This window comes from Notolepis coatsorum (genome assembly GCF_963971535.1).
Source record: "Notolepis coatsorum genome assembly, chromosome: 20".
NCBI classification, from domain to species: domain Eukaryota; kingdom Metazoa; phylum Chordata; class Actinopteri; order Aulopiformes; family Paralepididae; genus Notolepis; species Notolepis coatsorum.
In genome coordinates, this window is record NC_140184.1 from 43,985,363 (window position 1) to 44,003,569 (window position 18,207).

General features: G+C 43.3%; 1 pseudogene across 1 annotated transcript in view; it reads right to left on the bottom strand.

The window, feature by feature from the left end:
* The window catches only part of LOC311246864 (CUGBP Elav-like family member 6), a 353,825-nt pseudogene that overhangs the window by 4,858 nt on the left and 330,760 nt on the right, over window positions 1–18,207 (bottom strand). The window contains exon 5 of the transcript in view: window positions 17,483–17,626. The product of the transcript in view is annotated as a CUGBP Elav-like family member 6 (transcript). The remainder of the gene's footprint in view (window positions 1–17,482; window positions 17,627–18,207) is intronic.

Sequence of the window (18,207 nt, forward strand, 5' to 3'; positions counted from 1 at the left end):
TACCCCTCCCCTGTCTTGATCGTTGCTCGCATGTGCCCCCCACTGGTCGGTCGTAGGCAGGGTTGAAGAATCTATCGCATGTCCCCTCCGATACATGCAGAGTCAGCCAGCCACTTCTTTTTTCACCTGCCAGCGCGGACTCTCATTGGTGAGGTGTAACGTGTGGGACATCTCCTGTCCTTGCTGTGCAGGCACCCTGACCGACCTGTAGGAGTCGCTGTTTACAACGACCAGATTACCACCCATCGACTCCCCTCCCGCTGACTCTGCCAATTGAGTCAGTATGACGGCCGGCCCAAGCCGGAGGCAACGCTGACAGCCGGATTCGGGGTAGAATTTTTTTTGTAACCGAGTTAAAATACAATATAAAGTACAATGCAGAAAGTACAACTTAGGGTAAGGTAAGGTGCAATGAGGTATGAGGTATGAGTTGTAGTGCAAATCTCTTTACCAATAAATATAAATATAAAGTGTGTTAAAGTGTCTAAAGTGGGTAAAGTGGGTGCTACAGTGAGTTGTTTATTTAAGTGAGCGTGTGCATGTGGATGTGTGTGCTGTGAGTGTATTTGGTGGTTTGTTACATAGTGTTATTGTCATTGAGCATCCTGATGGCCTGGGGATAGAAGCTCCTTCTGAGTCTCTCGACCGGTGCCCCGTCGATGCTGAGGGGGCTGTAGTCCCTGGCCCCCGAAATATATGTACTTATTATTTGTAATGCATACACATGTTACATTTGCGATGCAATAGGTACATATATTAATTATGGCTATTATAACGTACATTATGTACCTTTTTGATGTAGTAGATTAGTACTTTCCTATTTATTTTCCTATTTAAAGTGTGTGTGTGAGAGAATGACATGGTGAGTTCAAAATGATAGTGACCCCTTCCTCCCAACTTAATAGACCATACCGGTTTAAATATGAGTTCTAGCCCATTCACTAATGAGTATTTAATTTAAGTATTTTAAATTTAATTTAAGTATTTTATTTAACCTGTTAAGCGACCCTGCTTTTCTTTATCATAAATCGATCAATAGAGACCGTATTAGATCCCCAATTATCATATCATGGGGTATCATTGGAAAGGCACACTCATTGGCTACAACCCTGTGCAAAGATTTTCGAGATCGCCAAATTATTGACTGTAACTCAAGAACCGCTGAACGGATTTTGTCACCTGAAAAGGCAATCGACAGGCAACAAATGGGGCTATCTATATATTGTATTAAAAGAAATGCACACCCGAGCCGCTAGAGGTCGGCAAAGTGGCATCGCGAATAGTCCTCATGAGGGATGTTAAGGGGATTATGTTTTTTTTATTACAATTTTTTTGTAGCCAAGAGTAAATACCATAACCCTATCAAAACAGTAGTCAAAGTGTATATTTTCATTTTTACCGATGTTTTATACGATTTATCGGAAATAAGAATTTATCGAAAAAATGCAAATTATATCTCTTTTATCGTAAAACCGCAAGGAAATTACTAAATCCAGATTCAACCCTGCCATTGGAAAGAGGAGCCTTTTCCCTATCCATAGATGTATGATTTGGCCATAATAAGGTCAAGGTCAAGTTCAAGGTCAAATATGAATTCATAATTAAAATCGATTATCATTTATTACTGTATCTACAAATCCTTCTGTTTAGTCATCTTCTCTTTATTCATTTGCTTAGATTTTCTTTTACACTTGATCTCAAGAAGGTGCTGAATGAGCTCAGTGAGCGAAATCTGAAGGACCTCAATGTTTTCATGGTGTTATTCACCGGCACAGATGCAAAAATAAATCATAATTTATATTCTCCCCTTTTTCATTACAATTTACTCAAGCCTAGTAACAGACACTCATGGCTCATGTCCTGAAGCAAGAACAATGGCAGCTGACCGAGAGAAGTGGAAACGCTCTGTGAAGGCCTTATGTGCCACTAGGCATGAAGTGGATAGGTAACAGGTAACAGTAACAGACACAATATTTCTGACACTGGAAATACATACCCCCATCCATGTCCCTAGATGTTCCTAGACACCAAGAACATGCAAATTGACCTTGTAGAAGTGGAGCAATCTTCCATTTACTTAGGCATGTACCTTTAGGTGAGCTTTCTGAAAATAGGGCTACAGCTTAACTTAATGAGTATTCAATTTATGGTGAATTGAAAATGGGGGACCCTGATGTAAACAAGAAGAAAGTCTTTCTCTGGTCTGCATCCCCTTAACAATTGTATGTATTGAGCTGTACTGTATTGTACCCATTCTGCAATCTGTTAATACAATTTTCAATCAATCAATCAATCAATCAATCAACACATATTTTACATTACTCCTGACCATGTCTCGAGCATAGCTTACTTTTTTAGATTACTTACGCTTTTTAGCTTTGTTTACCTTCTTTAAAAAAAATATGCAAAAGTAATGGTGATACACCTTCCCAAGATTATCTCCTGAATGACTCGTTTCAAGAGGGAGGGTTCTTGCAGAAAAGGCACAAGGCATATTATTTAACCTCTTCCGCCCGTGCGGTCCGGTACCGGTACCGGACCGCAAATGACATCACGTCATACATCAGTCTCTCTTTTTAAACGTATTCAAGAGTAAACATCCTAACCATGTCACAACAGCAGTCATAGTGTATATTTTCAGCAATAAGTTTGTTTACCAATAGGTTAAAGTGTTATTAGTAGGGGTGTAACGGTACACAGAAGCCACAGTTCGTTACGTACTGCGGTATTTTGGTCATGGTTCGGTACGAGTTGGGTACAACAGGAGAAAAAATATTTATAATTATTATTATATATTTATAATTATTATTATAATTATAATTATTAAATATAATAATTTTCTATAGGCTTGCCGTGGTAGTCAGTGATACTGGTGTCATTCTGTGTTCAGGCTTCCACTGAGTAAATTAATTGCCTACTGCCCCCTTAACAACTTAGGCTTGTTAAGTTTCACTTGTAGAGAGGATTTAACGAAGGGTTATGTATATAACCCAGTTCTATGAGTTAAATGGTGCGCTCAGCACCTGTCTGCACTGTACTTCACTTCGTGCACGAGCACTGAATAAAAAATTCCACCATGTACCTTTACATCCCAACATCCGTCTGACCACACCCCCTTCCGCTTACCTTCATAAGCAGGTGTGTGGTCACCTACTCGCCTCCTTCCCAAACTTTCACCACAAGGCGAGATCAAGGGCCGCAGCGGCGTCCAGGTGCTGAACGCACCATTAACTCATAAAACTGGGTTATATACATAACCCTTCGTTCTATGTCGTTAATGGCTTGCTCAGCACCTGTCTGCAACAGGGGCTGAGCGGGAGCCATAGCCCGACCAATGTACCTTGCTGAGGCCCCCCACAACCATCAGACCGGGGAGGACCGAGCCCCCCCGACCCTCCCTAATGGAGGATACCCCCCCTATTGGAGGTTCACGGGAGGGCGACGGATCCAACCGTGCGAAGAGGCACTCAAGCAACCCAACGCACAGGGTGAGCAGACCGTGGCTTGACCCCACGACTACACACACGCACAACCCACATGCCACCCAGGAACGAACGAGGGAACAACCTTGTTACTGCCCCCAAAAAACATGGGGTCAAGAGCAAACCCAACCCCGTGGCAAGGCCGTAGCAGCGGAGCGCGAAGGAAGACCCAGACCCACTGAAGGGACTGGATCCTCTGGAAAAGGGGGCCCGGAGAGGTCAATGACGCCAGGCATCAAGACCCCACCAGGTGGTCACTTAGTGACACCGCCCCCCACATCGCCAGCGTATTCGGATAAGGCCCCTCCAAGAGCGGGCCTTTTCCCCCCAATAGCACACCGCCTGGCATACTGACCGTGCAGAACAGGCAGTCAGCATGGCCGTAAGCACTCAAAAGGTTAACCAACGGAAGCAGGCAGCGTACCGGGGAAACCAGGCAACAGGCTGTAACCTGAGCCTGGAGCACTGCGGACGAGACAGGTGCCAAAGGATTCAGCTGGAAACAGCCCTCCCGGCGGAAGGGGCGGATGCTGGCGTTGTTGATCACCATGACGAAGCCTCCATTAAAAAAAACCCACCCAGAAGGGTCGAGGCAGAGAAGGCTGACATGATTGGCAGACGTCATGAACGTGCAGGGGCACACTCAACCGGGTAACCCGGGAGTCGACTCTGCTCCAACACACCAGGGAATCAACCACCCTGTCGTTACCAGATGCGGTGGTTGTTCCTATAACCCCTCAAGAAAAATAAGGGGTTATCCCAGGTCTACGGTATCAACAAAACTTTACTTCGGACCGGGCCCGGCGGCCCGGGAAGCACACAGGGTTACTAGAGGAGGTCCAGAAGACCACCCCAACAGCCCCCTCCCCGCCATGCGGGAGAGAGGTGCGAAAAAGAGAACCAGCCCCTTATGATAGTGCCAGGTACAAAGTACCCAACAAGGGTCTCTACAACGCCTAACCTTGTGACGCCCCGGGCCGACCCGGCCTTTTTTCCCCCTGGAAAAAAGCCCAAGTCCCTTAGGGGGACTGACCTGGACCAGCGTGACCAGAACCAGTCCCGTGCCCTAACCATGCCGACATGCCTACTCCAGGAGAAGGGGCAGATATGCGTGTTGATCTAAAACATGAAAAGAGGGCGCCACCCAGACGGGCCGGTGTGAACCGCGCTCGGTGGCCCACCCCAAGGGCGTGAGACCCCTCTACATATGTTCAGATCCATTCCGTTATCATCCCCCAGATATGAACGAGAATCCGTCGAGAACCAGTAACAGGTTGTCGGAAGAGGACAAAACCTCCATCCCAGTTGCTTTATAAAAACGCTGTTTTAACCACAAGCAACCAAGGCGTACTAGCTACCCGCATGATTCTTAACAGAACACCCCGAGCTAGCACTATGCGTGCGTCGGGACACAACCACATCAATGAACAGGCTATTTAGACCTTTCAGTGAATCCCCAAGGCGCCTAGGGGAAACGACAAGAGGGGTGTGGTGCTTCCTATACTCCAACTCTTTTATTTAAAAAGAAGGAAGCACCAACAGACATGAATCCCATTTGACACAGCCGAGGGTAAAAACTGTTTATATTTTTACATCCAGTCACCCCTATCACAGAGGACTTTAGACTGAAATTCCCCAGAGAGCCTTCCCACGTGAGTCGTAGAATGAAAAAGCCATGGTAACTTCGAGTCATGTGACCAACTGACTCAAGTTACACATAAAATCGAGCGTAGTGAACCCGTAAGTCCTACGCTCTATCCCGACACTTTGACAACAACAGATTGTACGTAAAGATCTAACTCACGGAAGCCATCGTCAACAGCAACGTGCGTAGTGACGTATGCTATGACGGGGGGAAACCCAACAATCAACGCCTGTTTTTAATAGGAGCAGAGTCAGGGCAACCCTTCACCCTTTTTATTGTCGAACAAAAATATATGAGAGGCCGGGGAGGGGATTAACAGAGGGGACCACAGGGGAAAAAAGTCACTGGGCCTAGCGGCGCCTGCCGCCTCGAGCCGCTCGGGATTTGCCACCCTGGGAAGCCCCGGAGGGACGGTAGACAATCGGCGGCTGGTCACGGCGATCCCTACCGTCTCCTCCAGGCGCAGATGGGCCGGCTGCAGCGGCGGCGCCCTCTCTCCTCCTGGCCTTCTTCGAAGGGCCAGCAGTGGCGGTGGTAGTAGCAGCAGTCATGGCGGAGGAAGCTCGACGACGTGGCAGCCGTCTGACTCCACCAGCGATGTCGGGAGGGGGAAAATGAGGCCGTTAGAAGAGGACCTGGGCCTGCTCTAGCCAAAGGTGGCGCTGGGTTAGAGTCGCCAGGGCTCGCACTTTCCCAGCGGCTATGGCCTGCAGCTGAGTCAGATGCAGGAAAGCTCCTGCCGCCTGGGTGAGCTGGTCATGTTGGACATCACTCAGCTCCATGCCGCCCGTCAATATCCCGGATATGAATCTTGCCAGCTGCGCGACGTTAGACGCGGCAGCCAGAGATTGTGTTCCAGAGATGAATGACTGGTCGCTCCAATAAGCCAACCGCCTCGCCGATTTTCCTTGAGGAACCGGCTTGCGTAACGGCTCCCACACCACCTCCGGACAGAGGAGAGCGGCTATCGGCCTATCAAGCCGTGGCACGCCCTCTCTCATACCTTCGACCAAACCCGCCACCCACGTAACTTGTACGTAGGCAGGGGTGAGGCCAATGATGTGGGACACCACCTGGCCCCCGACGAACATAGGCCCCCATTGAGGGGAAAAATGGGTAGACAACGTCCACCCCTCTCACCGGGCGACGCTGCCAGAGATGACCTATTAGATCATCAGGGACAGGAACAGGCAGTGGCTGCGGCAGCGGCACGCCGTTTGCAATGGCCGCCACCGCCATAAGCTCGGGAAACAAAGCCTGCAGTTCCCCCTGCAGACTTTCCTCCACCGAGCCCGCATCCCTCACATGCAGCAGGCTACGACTGGTCAAGGAGCCACATTCCGATGTGGCTGATAGTAGGGCATCCTGCCGACAAGTCAAAGGGTCTTCCCCGACGTCTTCAAACAAGGCGCCCCAAGGAGACATTTCACCCCCCTCCAGTGTTACCTGGACGGGCGGGATACATGTCTCCACCGGGCCTTCAAATAAGAACCCGTCTGCCTCTACCATGTAGTCCTCTGTTTCCATCGGGCAGGTAGAGACCGACGCATCCTCACTGGGCTCCAGCAATTCACCAAACCCAGGCCGTTCGCGTCTGCAAGCCACCATCTTGCGACGGGAGCGAGCAGACGCAAAAAGTTTGCGTCTCAAATCCTCTGGAACCAAAAGAACCGGCCGCTCAACAGCGGACGATTCCCCGGAAGCAGAGGAACCAGAGCCATGACCAGGCCATCGCAGAGGCGACAGCACCGGTGCACCAGCTCATTGGAGAGGCAAACTACCCATCGGACGCCTACCGGGCGTGGCTGTCAACCACGAGAGAGGCAACAGCCCCGCACCAGAACGCACGACGGAGGCGGAAATGGAGAACCGCTGGTGGAGAGTGGCTCTGCGACTCTCCGAAGTAGACATTATGACTTAGATTTTTCTATCGAATATTTATGAGAGAAGAAAAAAATAAGCACAATGTAAACACGTCTCAACTTTCTTCAGCTAATAACCTCGTCAAGTGGGGATCTACCGAAGGCACTTCCTTGTGGTGAAAGTGAAGAAGGAGGCGAGTAGGTGACCACACACCTGCTTATGAAGGTAAGCGGAAGGGGGTGTGGTCAGACGGATGTTGGGATGTAAAGGTACATGGTGGAATTTTTTATTCAGTGCTCGTACACGAAGTGAAGTACAGTGCAGACAGGTGCTGAGCAAGCCATTAACGACATAGAACTGCACGTGAAGCCGAGACTGAAGACTAGAGAACAGATCTACATGTTAGTGTTACACAACAATGGCAGAGGATTTATCAATATTTTGGATTTAAACACAGTAGCAGTTCAACTGGAGAGGAGCTCAGATGATCAGTCCGGAAAAGTATGTAGGGTATTGCTCTTTTTTTTATCAGCTTTGAGAGAATGTCCGCGGAGAAGGTTGGCGTGTGTGTTGGTGACACACCAACTTGGTGTGTGTCTGTGTGTGTGTCTTTCCATTGGTTAACATTATTGGGCGAACAAGAAAACTAAAGAAAACTGTAAAATTGTAATGACCCTGCTGTGTTACAAACATGATATAATTAATTCATAGTTTTGTTTTAGGGACACCCGACACCTGTAGTAAGGCAGGGGAGGGGGGGAGGGTAGAAACAGCCTGCAGTGCAGAGGGTCAGTGCACATTGTTTATTTGTTCTGTGCTTGTCATCGTGCGTGCATTTACAAGCTTCAACGTTTTATTCCTCATCTAAATTTGGCAATACAAGCGTAATATTCAATGTTAAAGATCAATGTAAGCCAGTGTAGAGTAAAGTAAAGATATTGAGCATAGATTTGTAAAATGTGCAACCCTAGTTTCACCTAGTGGTATGAGACGAATTCTTCATATGGCTGCACGTACCGCACCGTCAAGCCTGTACCGTAAATTCGCGGGACGAATACACATACCGTTACACCCCTAGTTATTAGTGAGATTTTAGTTTTTGTAATTTTTTAAAACTACACTTCCCAACGGCTTCTAGCTGCCTTCAAGCAAATGACTAGTGTATGCATTTTTTTTATTTTTCTTATTAATCAGGGATTACCACAAAACTGAACGTTATTGGCATATATTGGAGCGCAGTTAGTTTGTCTCCCCTATTGTGAACATTTAGCAACCATCTGATTTGAAATCAGTTTAAAAATAGCGGAGCTGTCGCAAGAATAAACAACCTACTGTACATAGAGTAGATTTCATTCTCTGTTCTTCATGCACGCCTGGTGATACTCAATCCAAATTGAACTCTGCCATTGGAAAGAGTAGATTTGGCCCGATCCATAGTGTGCAAGTTGGCTATAATAAGGTAATTTATAGGCCTAATATTCTATATTTTATAATAATATTTCAAATTGCATGGGTCCGGATCGCAGAATTCAGTACTGTATCTACAAAACCTTCTGTTTAATCATCTTCCCTTTATTAATTCGATTTTTTGTACACGTGATCTCAAGAAGGTACTGAATGAGCTCAGTGGCAGTTTCTTATGTCTGATCATTTTTTGCATGGTGTTATTCACTGTCAAAGATGCAATCAAAAATCATAATTCATATTCTCCTTTGTTTCATCACAATTTAAGCAAGCCTAGTAATATACACAATATTTCTGACACTGGAAATACATTCACTGAGGTCCATAGATGTCCCTAGATACCAAGAACATGCAAATGGACCTTGTAGAAGTGGAGCAATCTTCCATTTACTTAGGTATGTATTTTAGGCGGATTTTTCAGAAAATAGGTCTCCAAGCTTAACAGGTTCAGCGCCAGAGGTCGCTGTGGGTTTATGGCCGTGTGTGCCAGCGCTTTGTTCAATGGGGATAAATGCCGGTGTCTGCAGTGCTAAAACTATATTAAATATTATAGCTATGGATCGAATAACATAGTCGATTGTCAGTGAGTTTCTTCCGGTCAACATCCCAAAAACAGATAATTTTTTCATCCGTACATTTCCGTTTTATACCGTGGTGAATATGAGTATAGTTTTAGAGTAATTCTGTGTAATCCCAGGAAATGCCGCCAAACAGCGTTTTACTGCATTTCATTATAAATCGTGCCATTCCTCGCCTGGATCAATAATCAATCTAAAATCAACGCTAGATTATCGGTATTATGTTTCATCATGCATGCATGAAAGGGTGGGGGGGGGGGGCGGGTGGTTTCTATGCTTCGATCGCCACCAACGGAATACGTTACACAGTACATTACAGACATGTTCCGATCACGGGGAAATAATGATCAGATCAACGCAAGATTGATAACATATATCCCTTACCTTGTCTATGATGTACTGCAAAAAGAATAATCCAATTATCTGATCGCCATTCCAAGTACTGATCGCGATCGTGTTTCCAGCGTAATCCAGCATTGAACATGAAGGGGGGGGGGGGGTGACCCTCATCGATGCATCCGTTATAACTAGGGGTGTAACGATGCAACCTCACAACGATTAATTCCGATTGCGATTATTAAGGCAACGATTCAATGCATCTCTTCATTTGACCACGATACGATTCGATTAGATTAGATTAGATTAATTTTCGATACATTTTCTATCAGTTAATTCCCCAAAAAAAATTGAATACACAAATGTGGCTGGGGGAACTGATTCACTCAGCATGAATGGACTATAGGTAAATAAAAAAATTTAAAAAAAATTTAAAACATAATTATTTTTTTTGTGCTTCATTTCGATTATAATCGATTTCTAATATTTTCAAATCGATGCAGTTGAATCGTCACATTAGAATCGATGCATTTCGATTAATCGATGCATCATTACACCCCATAACCGTTTCTCTTGCCCGAGTATTGAGACCCTGGCCGCATGCCGCAGCTCGGCCCAGACACAAAGCCACATCGTTTCAAATGGAGTGCAATAGCGTCCGCAAGGCGTTAGGCGGCGGTATTGGACATTTGCGATCTCAGACCCATTCGCAATGATAACATCAGGCTGGATGGATGAATTATGAAGTGAAATATCGAATAAAAGAAATAACGATAAAAACCCGACTTTTCTCGGGTTTGGCGCCCAACATTCGGCGAGTTAACACGACTTATGTCGGGTCTGGCGTCCAATGTGTTAAGAGGTTAAGATTTTCTCAGTGTTCTGTAAAAACAATAAAAACACAGGAAAAGAACACAGCTCCAAGGACACTGTATCTTACACTGTAAAAGAAATGACGTTTTTTCACGGGAAATTCACTGTATTATTTTACAGTTTACTTTTGTTTTTCTACTTTAAGTGTAAATGCCATACAAATACAGTCAATTACCTTTTATCAAAATATTAACCATTAAATAAAGGTTGTAATCTGTAAATGTGTTTGATTTTACTGTAATTTACTGTAAGTATTTGGCAACCGTTGCTGCCAGACATTTACCGTCTTTTTACAGTCTTCTTCTTTTACAGTGTAGGCTGATAGTCACAAAGTTCTAATGTGACGGATCCATCTCCCTCTCTCACCTCTGACACTAATTAACACTGACAATTAAACATGCTGCTAAACTTCCTGCCATACAGGGTTTAGTGTGCTTTTTGGGGCTGATGTTTTCATTATGTATTGGCGCCTGCTCAAACGATACGGCAGTGCAAAATATGAACCATTACTGACCAAAAAAAAATAAAATCATAAAGCGATATTTGTGTATGTGTTAGTGAACGTGTAGACTTGTCCCAGGGTATTTGTATCAGTGGAGGTTTCTCTATGACAACACGTGAAACACAAATTCACTCATAATTCATAATTATTATTAATTTACATATACCTATATATATATTTTTTATTATTATTATTATTATTATTATTATTATTATTATTATTATTATTATTATTATTATTATTATTATTATTATTATTATTATTATTATTATTATTATTATTATTATTATTATTATTATTATTATTATTATTATTATTATTATTATTATTATTATTGTTATTATTATTTTTTTTTATTATAAATGTGTTCCTCTGTAAAAAAAATCCAGTGAATTTTTTTCTTCTTCAAAAATGGCCAAAATTGACAGCTCTGAGCAGGCCTGCACTGCAGTAATGCCTCCAGTAATTATTCGTGCAGTTTAACTGCACAGGTTGACCAGGTTTAAATAAATAATAAATAATAGCCAATCAAAATAGGTACACTATAGAATTCACTTCAAAGTCCTCACTTTCACTTTCAGAGCACTTCACGGTCAGGCCCCTATCTACATCACGGAACTCATCCATCCCTACACCAACACCCGCTCACTCAGATCTGCCGATCAGCACCTCCTAGTGATCCCCAGGACCAGGCTAAAAACAAGGGGTGATCGAGCCTTCGAGGTGACAGCACCAAGGCTCTGGAACGCTCTCCCCCTGGACCTGCGAACTGCCCCCTCTGAGAACTCTTTTAAAAAACAACTAAAAACACATTTGTTCAGGCAGGCTTTTGATCACACATAGGCGCCTTTTTCTTGTCCTCACTGTTCTATAGTGTTGTTTTAATTAGTGACTCATGATTTTATCCAAATTATTTTATTCTACTTTTTCTATCTGGTTTCACTGTTTTTAACTGCTGTTTGTCTATTGTCATTTATTTCTGATTTAGTTTTTATTGTGTTTTTATATTAACCTGTAGTGTAAAGCACCCTGTGCATTCGTGCTGTGAAGGGTGCTATATAAATAAAGGTCATTCATTCATTCATTCATTAATGTCATCTAAGCACGGCCTGTGCAGTTAAACTCTTGCCATTGAATTAAATGATTGACAGCCTTGACAATCCAATAATCAGTGTTGGGCAAGTTACTTTAAAAAAGTAACTAGTTACAGTTACTAGTTACTTCTTCCAAAAAGTAACTAAATTACTTACTCAGTTACAAATTATAGAAGTAACTAGTTACTTCAGAAAGTAACTATTGCGTTACTTTCAAGATTTTTTTTTACATAAACAACATACACAAATCTAAACTGTTTGAATGTTGCTGTGGGACAAAGTGAGACTAGCCTCCAATCAAATGCCATGTAGGCTATGTAGATATTATAATTACTATGTTTATATAGTGGATCATACAAATACAATCAGAATAGATGTTTTGGAACTTTTGATATGTATTGCCCCTCAAAATTATGCTTGTTAAGCACTATACCAAAAATAAATAACAAATATATACTGATTGATTGAACATTTTAATTAACAGATTGCAGAATGGGTACAATACAGTACGGCTCAATACACACAATTGTTAAGGGGATGCAGACCAGAGAAAGAGTTTCGTCTTGTTTACATCAGGGTCCCCCATTTTCAATTCATGACATTTATGACGAAAGTCTTTCTCTGGTCTGCATCCCCTTAACAATTGTATGTATTGAGCTGTACTGTACTGTACCCATTCTGCAATCTGTTAATAAACTTTTCAATCAATCAATCAATGACACAACATACAGATATAAGAATCTAATCGAATCATCTAAACTAATCTAATCATGACATTTAAGACATGCATGCAGCATGACATACAGAGATATATATATATCTCTGAGCACCTGAAGCCTGTGCTATTAAACCAGGAAGTGCAGCACTGTTGATAAGGCTGTCAGCACTGCAGTAGGGCCACTCAGACTCAGTGCCCTGCGCTGCAAAGAGTGAACACAAAACGCTCATGGACCCGCGGTCTCATGTTGACTGAGTCGCTTGTGTTGTTCGTTGGATTTGTTTTTGAGCTCAAAACGTACACTACACGGTCACGGACCGCGGTCTCATGCTGACTGATCAGTGATCGCTTGTCTTGTCGCGCTGTGTGTCAGACTCTGGATGCTTTAGACACCCGCCCACCTCCACCTCTGATTGGCTTACCATGACATTGCATTCAACCTCAGCCAATCGTCAGCATGTATGCTTGGCTCGCGCACTGTCCACTAAACAAGGAAGAACATTATTATTGCCTCTCGGCGCAGAGATATGTCTGATGAAAGAAACAGGTTCATTCATAGTAACGCGCCGCATTTTTTTGTAGTAACAGTAACGACGTTATTAATATTGGAAAAGTAATCCGTTAGATTACTCGTTACTGAAAAAACGAACGCCGTTTGTAACGAAGTTACTTATAGCGCCGTTATTCCCATCACTGCCAATAATACACGGAGGATGAATGATTGGCAGCCTTGAAAATCCAATCAGAGATTGCTGCATCGCACAGTCAAAACGGGTCCAGCTGCAGGTTCGGAGGTTAGGTTTAGCTCGGACCAATCTCAAGTTTCTCAAGTTTCTTTATTAGTTGTCATACAGAAGTACAGAATACTTTTATAAAAAAATGTAACAGAAAGAAGCATTTTGTATAAAAGTATTCTGTACTTCTGTATGACAACTAATAAAGAAACTTGAGAAACTTGAGATTGGCCCGAGCTAAACCTAACCTCCGAACCTGCAGCTGGACCCGTTTTGACTGTGTGAAACATAGCAAGCTAGTAGTTTAGTAAGCTGTGTACAGCTATAACAACACAGGCTAAATTAAACGTTGCGCCAACATTAGGACCGAAGTATAAACCAGCAACTGAGCAACATGAAGAAGTGGACTTATGCATCTGGATCAGAAAAAAAGTTGTGGATGAAAAAGTAAGTAGGCTACAGTATTTGTAAAAGCTTGTATGCTAACAGTAGCTAGCCAGCTTAGCCTACATCACAATGATGATCACCAAGCTAACTTACTGTACACACTGTAGGGCTGGGCAATTAATCAAAACAGAATCGCGATATCGATTCATAGACCTATGCAATCTAATTTCTAAGTTATGAGGATTTTTCTTTTATTAATTTTTTTTTTTTTTTTTACCTTTTAAATTATTTTATCCGGGTTGAACATGATTTGAGGAACTCCCTCTGGTGTTGTGGTCATGGTATTCACTGACCTTTGGGAAGTATTTCGACATGCACATGGGTAACTTAGTGGTGTAGTGTATCTTGTAGACCAGGCCCATTGCAAGTTGCTGTACTCTATCGTCTACTCTAAGCCATCCTAGGTTGTCAAAGTGGGCAGGGGTGAGGTGGGTTTTAGGAGTAAGGTCAAGCAGTAGTCTGACCAGTTTGTTTTGTGATGTTTGTAATCTTGTTTTTAGTGCCTTTGAGGTGCAAGCATAGTCGTAGTACCCTTGAATGAGTGCTCCTGTTAGAGTCTTCAAGGTATTCTTGTTTACCAGAGAGGAGATCCGGTACAGGAATCTAGTTCGTTGGTTGACATAGTTTTATTACATTGGATCCCATTTGCCTCTATAGGATGGAACACAGGTAGGTAATTTCATCTTTCCTTTTAAGATAAGATAAGATATTCCTTTATTGATCCCCTTGGGGAAATTCAGGCATCATAGCAGCATGGGGGAAGGGGGGGGGGGGGGGGGTACAGGTAGTAAAAACAACACAAGCAGTGTAAACAAATAGGTCAATATAATTTACTATCTAACTAACTGAAATATATTTTCACAGTGTCACATAAGGTGCAGTATGCATAAGGTAGTGTTATAATTTACTATCTAACTAACTGAAATATACATTATTCATTATTCACAGTATCACAGTATCCACATAAGGTGCAGTATGCATAAGGTAGTGTTATTGTCCTACTTGGGTTCCTATTAGTTCTAGGTCAATGTCTGGCAGCAGTCCCTGCCCACTGTTGTGGAGCCTGATGGCCACTGGTATGAAGGACTGTCCGAGGCGGTTAGTTGAGTGTCGGGGGGGTATGAGTCTGTGGCTTCCTTGTCACCTTCACCTAATATGTTTTGATCTGGTCAGGTGCGCTGTCACCTAATATGTTTTGATCTGATCAGGTGCGCTGTCACCTAATATGTTTTGATCTGATCAGGTGCGCTGTCACCTAATATGTTTTGATCTGGTCAGGTGCGCTGTCACCTAATATGATTTCATCTGGTCAGGTGCGCTGTCACCTATTATGATTTCATCTGGTCAGGTGCGCTGTCACCTAATATGTTTTCATCTGGTCAGGTCCGCTGTCACCTAATGTTAATATGTTTTCATCTGTGTCCACTGACCACTGACACACAGTGGGGGATGTTTCAAAAATATAATTTAATATATAATATAATATAATATAATAATTTGTGCTTCACCTAAGAATTTGGTCAGCAGCCTCCACTGATTTGTATTCATACTGTATCTTCACATGGCAGTCTGTATTAATTAATGTTGCATTTATTTTTCAAATGTAGCCAAGAGTAAAGGCCCTAACCCTATCAAAACAGCAGTCAAAGTGTATATTTTCAGCACTACGTTTGTTTACCAGTGATTTTAAGTGTTATAGTGAAATATTAGTTTATAAATATCTCTGCGCATCCCGGGGGAAACCGGATGAATTAGACGTGAGGGAATAACACGTCATGAAAACGTTGTAGTCCTAAGAGAGAGAAGACCCAGGCCTTTCAAAATGTAATAAAACTACACTACCCACTTTATTGTTTATTGTTAAAACTACACTACCCAGTTCACACCAGCCTCTGTCAAAGCTGTTGGAAATATTATTAGCGAAAAATTCTGACGTTATTCTTGTGATTATATCTCACGGGTCGAACACACCTGAACGTTATTGCCATAAAATAGAACGTAGTTTATTTCTTTTCCTTTTCTGTGAAGGTCTAGAAAGAAAATAAATCTGATGAAAAATGGCGGATCTATTTACGTTATAAACAAGTAACTGTACTTAAAGTAGATTTCATTCATGGTCTTTGCTGCCCTGTTACGGGTGCCTGGTGGTACTAAATCCAGATTTACCCGATCCATAGATGTATGACTTGGCCATAATAAGGTCATTTATAGGCCTGATATTCTATATTCTATATTCATATTTCAAATTGCATGTGTCCGGATGGTAGAATTCAGTACTGTATCTACAAAAACCCCTGTAAATCATATGCCCTTTATTCATTTGCGTGCTGAATGAACTCAGTGGCACTTCACTGTCAAATATGGAAAATATATATTTATTTTATAATAATTGATATTCTCCTTTGGTTCATTACAATTTACTCAAGCATAATAACATACACAATATTTCTGACACTGGGAATACATTCCCTGAGGTCAATGGATGTCCCTCGATACCAAGAACATGCAAATGAACCTTTTAGAAGTGGAGCAATCTTCCATTTACTTGGGTATGTACTTTTTCAGGCGAATTTTCTGAAAATACGTTTTTTAAAGACAAAGCGTCCCAAGTTCCTACAGGGACCTCTAATGACTTAGTTCCCTTAATGCACAACCTCTTCTGTCTAATTTGTTAATGTCTCACACATGAGCCCCGAGGCTCCCACTATATAAAGGAAGGAGGGAGAAAGAGAAAAGAGAGATAATAGAGATGTGGGAAAATATTCACAGGTTAATTATTGTTTTTCAGCCAAGCTTAATTAATAGCCTGGAAAAATAAGCCAATGAGAAACGATGGGGTCACCGCCACCCGCACCTCCCACACGAACCAACCCCCATGTGCTGACTGGACAGGAAGTGATAGCGAGAGGGATGTGCTTCCAGAGCACAAAGGCTCATAAGATTATGTACTGCTAGTCCAGCATTGGAGTCCGCCCCCTCCCCCTCTCTCTCTCTGAGTCTGTCCCCTGGGTACTGCTGTCCAACTGAATCAACAACAAGGCCCACACAAGTCTATTATTATCTCTTTAGGACCAATGATCTACCTGCCCTCCCCCCCCCCCCCCCCCCTCTCCGCTGTGAGCTGTGTTCTGTGTAGGAGGGGGGTGCTGGGTGGCCCGGCTAGACAATGATGGTGTCTACACTAGGCTGCTTCTTGGTGGGACAAGGAGGAGGAGGGGGAGGGGAAGAGAATGACGGATGTTGATTATATGTTCTGATAGTGAGGATGATGAATTTGTAGGTACAGAAGGAGTAAACTGGAAAATCACACAACGAGAAGATGTCTGGGTCAATTAGCCAGATGAATGTTTCATGAGAGATCGCGAAGGCTCGTAGACTTGGCCTGTGGAATGTTTCCAAATAAAAGACATACTACAGGTGAGTAGACAAAACCATCGACCCACGCCTCCTATCTGAGCCCCACTCATCTCACAAGATACGTCAGTGAGTTTATAACTCGGGTGAATGCAGCACAATCACGTTCGCACCCTGCACCCCACCCTTCCATGCTCAGTGGCACGTAACACCACTTTTAAAATGTTAATTGCAACTTGATTAGGATAGACACATGAATAAAAGGAAAAGCAAACATTAATTAGAGAATGCAAAGGACATTGCCAAACACAGCCACCGTTATACGTTCCCATCCCCAACCGCCCCCCCCCCCCCCCCCCCCCCCCACACACTTGACTTTTCTTTTGACTCACCGAAACACTTGCTCTGATTGTTGCTCGATCCACAAACACTTTGGCGGAGATGACGTTACCGAAAGGTAGGAACATTTGCATGAGCTCTGCTTCTCCAAACTCCTGGGGGAGGTGATTAAATAAACAGGTTGCAGCCTTCGGGCCCTGGTGAGAAGGAGAGGAGAAACACAACAGAGAGGTTACAGCTGCAAAACAAGAGATGCCCTGAGAGAGAGAAAGAGAGAGAGAGAGAGAGAGAGAGAGAGAGAGAGAGAGAGAGGAGAGAGAGAGAGAGAGAGAGAGAGACATAGATGATAGAACCAAGGGCGTATTTTGTTTTCAATGGTGGAGGGGACACATTTGGGGGCGTGGTCAGTGGTGCGTTGGCGATTTCATACCTAGTTGCACTGTGTTTTAATTAACTTTAATAACCGATTGCAGAATGGGTACAATACAGAGTATGGCTCAAGTTCAGCTGTGTGTGTGTGTGTGTGTGTGTGTGTGTGTGTGTGTGTGTGTGTGTGTGTGTGTGTGTGTGTGTGTGTGTGTGTGTGTGTGTGTGTGTGTGTGTGTGTGTGTGTGTGTGTGTGTGTGTGTGTGTGTGTGCGTGTGTGTGTGTGTGTGTGTGTGGTTGTGGGCAGAGCGCACAACTAACAAGAATAAGATGGTATAATGGAATATGATACAGGCTATTCCACTATAGGTAGTGTGCTATGTGATGACAATACATTTGAATCTAATCTAAT